The 8,424-nt window shown below is 40.4% G+C and overlaps 1 protein-coding gene across 1 annotated transcript in view; it reads left to right on the top strand.

Moving 5' to 3' along the window:
• Nucleotides 1-8,424, top strand: part of LOC109851481 — a 23,418-nt gene that overhangs the window by 13,690 nt on the left and 1,304 nt on the right. The window lies entirely within an intron of this gene.

Raw genomic sequence — 8,424 nt, 5'->3', positions numbered from 1 at the left:
AAGAGGAACCCAATGATGAAATTTAAAGCGAAGGAAAGAACCAGACAATCAAAGGCAAACTTTTACATCTCAATGCTAAGGTAAATAAGATTTAAACAATTGTGGCTTCTCTTTCGGCTAAATCGCAATGAAAGTGGCTATAATGTTTTCATTGGGCTCAATTGTGGGAATAAATTAGGTCTTCTCCTCGGCTTTGATATTTCCCACTTGATAGGAAATCAGAGGGGAGCGTGGAGTCATCTTCCCTTCTTCCTTTCAATTTCTCCAATGCTTTTGACGGTGTTCAGGCTTCCTCTTACTATATAGCCAACACCGCGAGAGCTGCTTCCACTAGTCGGAGGAAGCATCAACGGGGTGGAGACAGGGTGGAGAGGCTCCGCAGCGTTGCCATCTTTAGTAGTTTTCAACTGTAGTATCTTTCTCATTTTTCTCCCTCGGTCTCTTCTCAAAGGTGAGAGATGGATGAAGTGTGGGATAGTAGGGGACAAGATGCCATTTTGTCCTTTTTTGTTATTTTGAGGTTCAACGCGTGCTTCAGAATATGTTTTATTTGAGTAGTTTAGCTTCTGCCTTGTATGATTTATTTGAAGTTGGGAGGAGTTGCGTTTTCACATGAATTTTGCTTGATCATGGGGGGAAAAAATTAATTTAAAAAGTATATGGACCTCTCATTTGAGGGTAATTTAGTTATAAACGAAAATTTAACACACAATTTTTAACTGGTGTTAAAAAAGGACTAATATTTCATCTAACGATGGTACAGGACTAAGTTGAGAAAAAAAATGCAGGAACCCATTTGATTTTTAAGCCCTAGTACAAGAACCAAATTGGCCTTTTAGTCTTAAAAATATTAGTCCAATTGACTAACCATAGTTGCATTAGTACTTAACCCATTGTAGTAATTAACGTTTCTAGCCTTAGGCAACCAACACCGCATAAATTGCCTCTCTCAATATATATTCATTCCGGTGGGCATAAATGGTGATGCAAATGGGGAGAACTCTAAACCGTCGTCGTCGTCCTTGTTTGTCAAAGGATCCTTCCATTGCACAAAAACTGTGAAGATATGGTAACGGTTGAGGGTTGTAGTTTTAAGCCCCCACAGGTTTGAGCGCCCTTGTATAGTCAAAACTAAAACTCAGATACGCTTTAAATTTGTGGCCTCTGCACCAAAACTCTTAAGTTTCGGTGAGGGTTGAGGGATATAGTTTTATACTCAAGCAGTTAAGATCTATAGTTTTCATTTATATTTCATAACCAGTGAGCATTTTCTTGATATACTTGAGCCTGCTTTTAAGATTTAGGCTTCTCATGTTGCGGAAGAGGATCTTTATTACTGCTTATCAAGGCTTGTGAGGATCCAACTCCTCTCCGACTTCTGATTCTTATCTGTTTGTCCGCTTTTCTTATCTCTCTCGGTCTGTTCCTTTTGTTTTGGAGTTATTTATATTATGCATTCCAACCTCCCGCTTAGGATTTGATCTTGTAAATGAGGAATATCATGACCTCTTTTTGAAACTTTTTCTCCTATTTTTCCCTTTAGCAACTCCCTGTTGTTATTAACTTCGTTAACACGAGCTGTTGTTGGTCAGAATTTGATGTGGAAACGTTATCACTAGCTGAATTCTTGCTAACTTCTTTCTCACTATCCCTATCTTACCCAGGCTTCACTTGTTTCTAAATTACACAAAAATCTTGCAAATTAGTTATGCCCATGGTAGCATTTTCTATAATAAAGTGCTTCCTTTATCCTGTACTAATTCTACCTGACGAGCAATGTGAACCTCAGTTTTGTAAGCTTCAACAACCATTTGTTTCTTACAATCAACATCATTTTTAGAGTTTTATGTCTTGGAATTGGGGTGTATGATGGTGTATTGGTTGGGTTATATCTGGGTGGATCATTGATGGATGAATATGGGAATGATGAACTATTGAGGGTTTGTAAGTGAGGAATTGGGAGATAGCTGTTCAGTTGTCAAGGGTTTTGAAGTGAAGAATCCAAAGAGAGATATTGAGGGCTTGGGAGAGAAGTAGCTTCGGGTTTGGATTTGGTTTCAGTTTGACGTGTTGAAGAACAGTTTGGGTGTGGTTTTGAGACTTGGGTACGAGTTTGGATGATTGAGTTTCGATTCAGTTTGGCATTTTAATATTGGGTTCAAGTTTAGTTCGGTTTGGTGGGAGGTGTTCGATGAAAGGATGTGTGTTGGTTGAGTTAGAAGGATGTTGTTAAGATTTGGAGAGAAAAGAGTTTTTTGGAGAGCTTTCCCCTCACTATATGCTTTATTATTTATAGAGATGGATTAGTTACAAGTTAGTCTCACAGGCAATATAAGACTAAACAAATGCTAAACTAATACTCTCTTCTAGTACTCTCTTCTAACACTCCCCCTCAAGCTGGAGCATATATATCATCAAGGTTTTAAATGTCGTCCGACATGTCCGACATGTCGGCCGACAAGTCGGTTTGAGGGCTTGAGCGACACGATATGGGCGTTTTCAACTCGTATGTCGGTTTTCAGGGCCAAATCGAAAATATTAGGGCTATATTGGGCATATCGGCCGATTTTTCAGCCTTGAAAAATCGGTCGATATGGCCCTTTTTTTTAGATCTGTTTTTTGTTACCAGGTTTTGGTTTAGTGATAAAAACCCAAACTCGTTTGATCTGTTCTTATGTTTAAGGGTTTCTTATAAACCCGATAGAAAGAAAAGAGAAATTAGGGCTACAACGAACTTGAGAACCGATCACTCCTTTCGTGAACGACGACCCCATTCCCCCCTCCATCTCGGACCCCCGTCGTTCATCTTCCATTGCGCCCCGAAATTCGAACCCCAACCGAATCCGAAGGCGGCAGGGTATCCCATCGTCGGGATAAAAGGAAGAGGGTTGTCGGTGACTCATCCGAAGGAACCCGAGCAGACGAAGAAGAAAAAGAAGAGCCCCAGCATGCCTCCCTGTGACGTCGGAATCCATTCATCGTCGGCGCCGCCTCTAGAATTTATAAAATATACTTATATTGAATTTAGGAATGCTTAGATTACATTTAGGACATGATATTATACATATGTGCACCACCCGATTCCCCCCTCCATCTCGGACCCCCGTCGTTCATCTTCCATTGCGCCCCGAAATTCGAACCCCAACCGAATCCGAAGGCGGCAGGGTATCCCATCGTCGGGATAAAAGGAAGAGGGTTGTCGGTGACTCATCCGAAGGAACCCGAGCAGACGAAGAAGAAAAAGAAGAGCCCCAGCATGCCTCCCTGTGACGTCGGAATCCATTCATCGTCGGCGCCGCCTCTAGAATTTATAAAATATACTTATATTGAATTTAGGAATGCTTAGATTACATTTAGGACATGATATTATACATATGTGCACCACCCGATATGACAATCCGATATTTAGTCCATGTCCCCCGATATATTCCTGATTTTCGCTATCCGATATGGATTTCAGCCGTCCGATATGAACCCGACATCCGACATTTAAAACATTGATATCATGCATGGCCAGCTTATCACAAATAAAATCAACCTGTGTTCGACCAAGTGGTTTTATAAGAATGTTTGCCAACTGATGTATTGTCGATACATATTTTGCCTTGATGATTTTATAGCTTCTTGCGGACTACATGACAGTCGACTTCAATGTGCTTGGTTCTCTCATGAAACACGTGATTCTCAGCAATATGAATTGCTGCTTTATTGTCGCTATATAGACTCATGGTACATTCTGGAGGGAGACCAATCTCTGTCAATAAGTCTCTGATCCAAACCATCTCTAGTGTCACATTTGTCATAGCTCTGTATTTTGATTCTGCACTGGATTGAGACACAACACTTTGCTTTTTTACTTTTCAATGACACTAGATTTCCTTCGAGAAAGACACAATATCCTTTAGTTGATCTCCTATCAAAAGGACATCCTGCCCAATCTGCATCAGAGAAGCCTGTAACTCTGGTGTGTCCTTGATATGAGTAGAGAATTTCTCTTCTTGGAGCCTTTTTTAAGTAGCTCAAAATTCTTATTACTACATCCAAGTGAGTAGTTCTTGATACAGACAAGAACTGACTCACAACACTGACTGCAAATGTGATGTCAGGTCTGGTCACTGTCATATAATTCAGTTTTCCCACCAATATCCTATACTGCCTAACATCCTCAAGAAGCTCCCACTGGTCTGGTAGTAGTTTTGAGTTCACATCCATTGGAGAATTACTGCTTCTGCATCCTAATATCCCGGCTTCTGAGAGCATATCCAGGACATACTTCCTTTGTGACAGAAGAATACCCTTCGTTGACTTTGCGACTTCAATGCTTAGGAAGTATTTTAGGGAACCAAGATCTTTGGTTTGGAAATGTGTCTGTAAATGTTTTTTTAGGCTGTCAATACCAGAAGCATCTTCCCCTGTAATTACAATGTCATCCACATAGGCAACGAGCAGAATTCGTTTTCCATTCTGAAGTCGCTAGAAGACGAGATGATCTTTCTGTGCACGATAAAGCCCAAATTCCTGAATAACTGATGCAAAACGTCTAAACCAGGCTCTCGGAGACTGTTTTAGACCATAGAGTGATTTTTCAGCCTACACACTTTCGCATTTTCGTATTCTCCCCTGAACGACAAAACCTGGTGGTTGCTCTATGTAAACCTCCTCATCTAGAATATCATTAAGGAATGCATTCTTGATGTCCAACGAATGAAATGACCAGTGGTATGTCACTGCTAACGAAACAAAAATCCGAACAGATGTTATTTTTGTCACCGGAGAGAAGGTATCTATGTAATCCAAGCCATACACCTGTGAATAGCCTTTAGCAACCAGTTTCAGGCGTACTAAAGTTTCATACGGATTCAACTTGATAGTGTACACCCACTTGCAACTGATGGGCCGCTTTACTGGTGGAAGTGGGATCAAATCTCAAGTCTCATTCTGTCGCAAGGCCCTCATTTCGTCTTGCATCGCTTGGTTCCAACCTTGGATAGACAGGGCTTCTGACACATTCTTAGGAACCAAATATGAGTCGAGGGAAGTAACAAAAGATCGAAAGGTAGAGGAGAGGTGATCATAGGAGACAAAGTTAGAAATAGGATGTTGAGTACAAGTTCGTGTCTCTTTTTGAAGTGCAATAGGAAGGTCTTCCGCAGAAGGGGGTAAATTTGCACTTACTGATTTAGGCTCTTTAGGCGGAGGACGTGGTGTTGAGGCCGACGTTGGCACTAGAGCAGAAGCAGAGCGACGATGATAAACTTGAATTGGGTCGTTAAACCGAACTGAGTCTTTACCAATAGCACAAATAGTATTGTCAGCGAATGAACCACTACCGTTAATCAATGACTCTTGCAGGATCAAATAATCATACTCATCCGGTGATAATGGAAATAGAGAACTAGAATGATCGGGTTTATCTTCAAAGAATGTTACATAAGCAGATAACACAAGACGATTGAGTGACAGACATAAACACTTGTAACATTTATGCTTTCAGGAGTAGTCAAGAAAAATGCCTTTAATACATCGAGTCAAAACTTTTGTTTATTTGGACTGTGATTATGAACAGAGCACAGAGACCCAAAAATCTTTGGAGGAAGCGGAAAGAGATCATCGATGGTGTATAGAATTTTGAAAGGAATTTTATCTTGCGGAACAGAAGAGGACATTCGATTAATCAAGTAACATGCTGTTAAGATAGCTTTTCCCCAAAATTCTTTGGGAACACGACGATGGAATAGCAAGGTCCGAGCAATATCAATGAGATGTCTATTCTTTTGTTCAGCAACTCTATTTTGCCGAGTGTAAACACAAGAAGGCTGATGGAGGATTCCATATTGTTCAAGGAAACTAGTGAAGTTGCCATCCAAGTATTCCTTTGCATTATTAGATCGGAAAATTTTTATCGAAGTCTTGAATTGATTGACTATTTCAGAATAAAAGAATTTGAATGTAGAAAAGACTTCAGACCTAGTCTTGAGAAGATAAATCCAAGTAACACGAGAGTGATCATCCACAAAACTGATAAAGTATCAAAATCCCAATTTAGAAGTTATTGGGCATGGCCCACAGACATTAGAATAAACAAGATCAAATAGCTTAGCAGTCCTCTTATTGACTCGGTTAGGATAAGACACACGATGGTATTTGCTAAGTTGACACGACTCACACTCTAATGAGGAAAGAAATTTGAACTGGGGATTAAGAAGCTTGAGAACAGATAAAGAGGGATGTCCTAGCTGACAGTGATATTGTAGGGCTGATAAGTTTTCGATACAAGCCAAATGTTTGGAGCCCAGTTTTAGTTTATAAAGGCCGTTCTGCTCATGTCCCGTCCCAATCGTTTTCCTCGTGACCAGGTCCTGAAAGACATAATGTGTGGAGAAGAATGTCACTGTACAGTTTAGAGATTTAGTAATCTTACTAACAGATAAAAGGTTATAGAAAAATGAAGATAGAATACGGAGGAAAGATGAAGACTTGGGGTAGGATTGGTGTTGCCGACACCCTGAACAGGTGTACGTGAACCATCAACTAATATAACTGAATTAGATGTAGGAGAGAAAGATGACAAGATACCTTGATTCCCAGTCATATGATCAGTGACACCTATATCTATAATCCAAGTATGAGACGAAGATGATGTAAGTAAAGATAAAGGAGCACCTGCATTTTTTAGAGTAGTGGATAAGGAGAAAGACGATGTTTGTGAACTCTGGTACTGCTGAAATAATTAAAATTGCTGAAATTGACGCTGCAGCTCCGCATCATGGAAGAGTGACTGTGGTTGACTATTATTATTAGATGAGGTGAAGTTGTCCTGAGCGATCATGTAAGCACCCTTGGCCTACTTCTTTTCTAACTCAGGACAATTATATTTGAGATGTCCTAGCTGGTGACAGTAGTTACAAGTCTTTACTGAGTCATCGTCATGAGCATGTCTGCCTTGAGATGGACTTTCACGGCCACCTCGTTGACTACCTCGGCCACCAGAACGACCAGTGTGGTTACCTCCTCTCGCTTTAAAGTTGCCTCCACCTCTTCCAGGATCACCAGTATGACACCCTTGCCCATAAGACTGCCAACTCTAAGTAGCAAGCGCAGAGCGATCCGCAGTGGATGTAAATGGCTGTGTCGGGACAACGTTCTTCAAAAAGTGATAAGTCTCAGTCAGAAAACTAATGGCAGAGCTCCCCATGATTTGTGGTCGAGACGAGGAGTAAATGGAATCTATGGTACACAAGTAGGTGAGTACCATAAGTTTGTTCCATTGGTTCTGCATTTGTTTTACATCCCCAGTAATAGGAAAAATCTGACGAAGTTCCTCAGCCAGACGATTGAACTCACCATAATGACCATCCATGAGTTTACCATCCTGTTTTTTACGAAACAACTCTTGAATTACTTCATATGCTCAATTAATATTGTTGCTATTCCCATAGAGATCTTGCAAAAAACACCAAAGTTACTTCACTGTCACACAATGAAGAACTAAATCGTGAATTTTAAGCTCTATAGTATTAAGAATTTGATGTAAGAGGATACTACCATCTAATATCCAAGATTCTGGTGTAGGAGTAGGAGGGTCCGTCAATAAATGATCAGTTTTGCCTCGGCCTGCCACATAGATTTCAATAACACGCTTTCACTGGAAATAGTTAATTCCATTAAGCTAAGCTTCCGATCAGTGATTCTACTAGAAAATATTTTCGAAACTTTTGTCTGGACCGTTAACTTAGAATTCTTGAGTTCCTCAGATCCGGCCATCATGAAACAGACGAGTAGAGCTCAAGACGATACCCTCCACAAATTGTACTCAAAATAGAAACAATCAAAGTATGTCCAAGTTTAAGATAATAACTCTTGAATTAGCCAGTAGGCTGAACAAGTCTAAGAACCCGAAGGTTTAATTTTGAACCCGAAGGTTATAAGTGCAAGAACCCGAAGGTTTAATTTTGAACCCGAAGGTTAAAGTGTAAGAACCCGAAGGTTAACATGTAACCCGAAGGTTAAAGTTCAAGAACCCGAATATTAAGATGAAACCCGAAGGTGTATTATTTAACCCAAAGGTTATATGTATATAAATATAAAAATAATAATAATAATTTTTTTTGTAACCTAGGGTTTATAGCTCTGTTTTAGATTTGAAACAGTTTTGGATATGTTTCAAATATGAAACAATAGCTCAAAAGAGGGTGGCGACGACGAAGGCAAGGTATTAGGAGGCGATGAGGGAAGGCGACGACGAAGGCAAGGGAGGAGGGGGCGATGAGGGAAGGCGACGATGACGGAGGCCAAGGGAGATCATTGACGAGGTCAAAGAAGAGCAAAGACGGCGATATCTAGATCTATTTCATATCTGAAATGGTGAAAAGGTCTGTTTCGGATCTAAAAGAGGCAGGAAAAGTGGCGGTGGCGGGGGGTTTC

The sequence above is a fragment of the Asparagus officinalis genome, chromosome 8 (genome assembly GCF_001876935.1).
Source record: "Asparagus officinalis chromosome 8, Aspof.V1, whole genome shotgun sequence".
Taxonomy (NCBI): Eukaryota; Viridiplantae; Streptophyta; class Magnoliopsida; order Asparagales; family Asparagaceae; genus Asparagus; species Asparagus officinalis.
The sequence above is the reverse complement of the archived record's forward strand: the minus strand, read 5'-3'. Positions and strand labels throughout refer to the sequence as shown.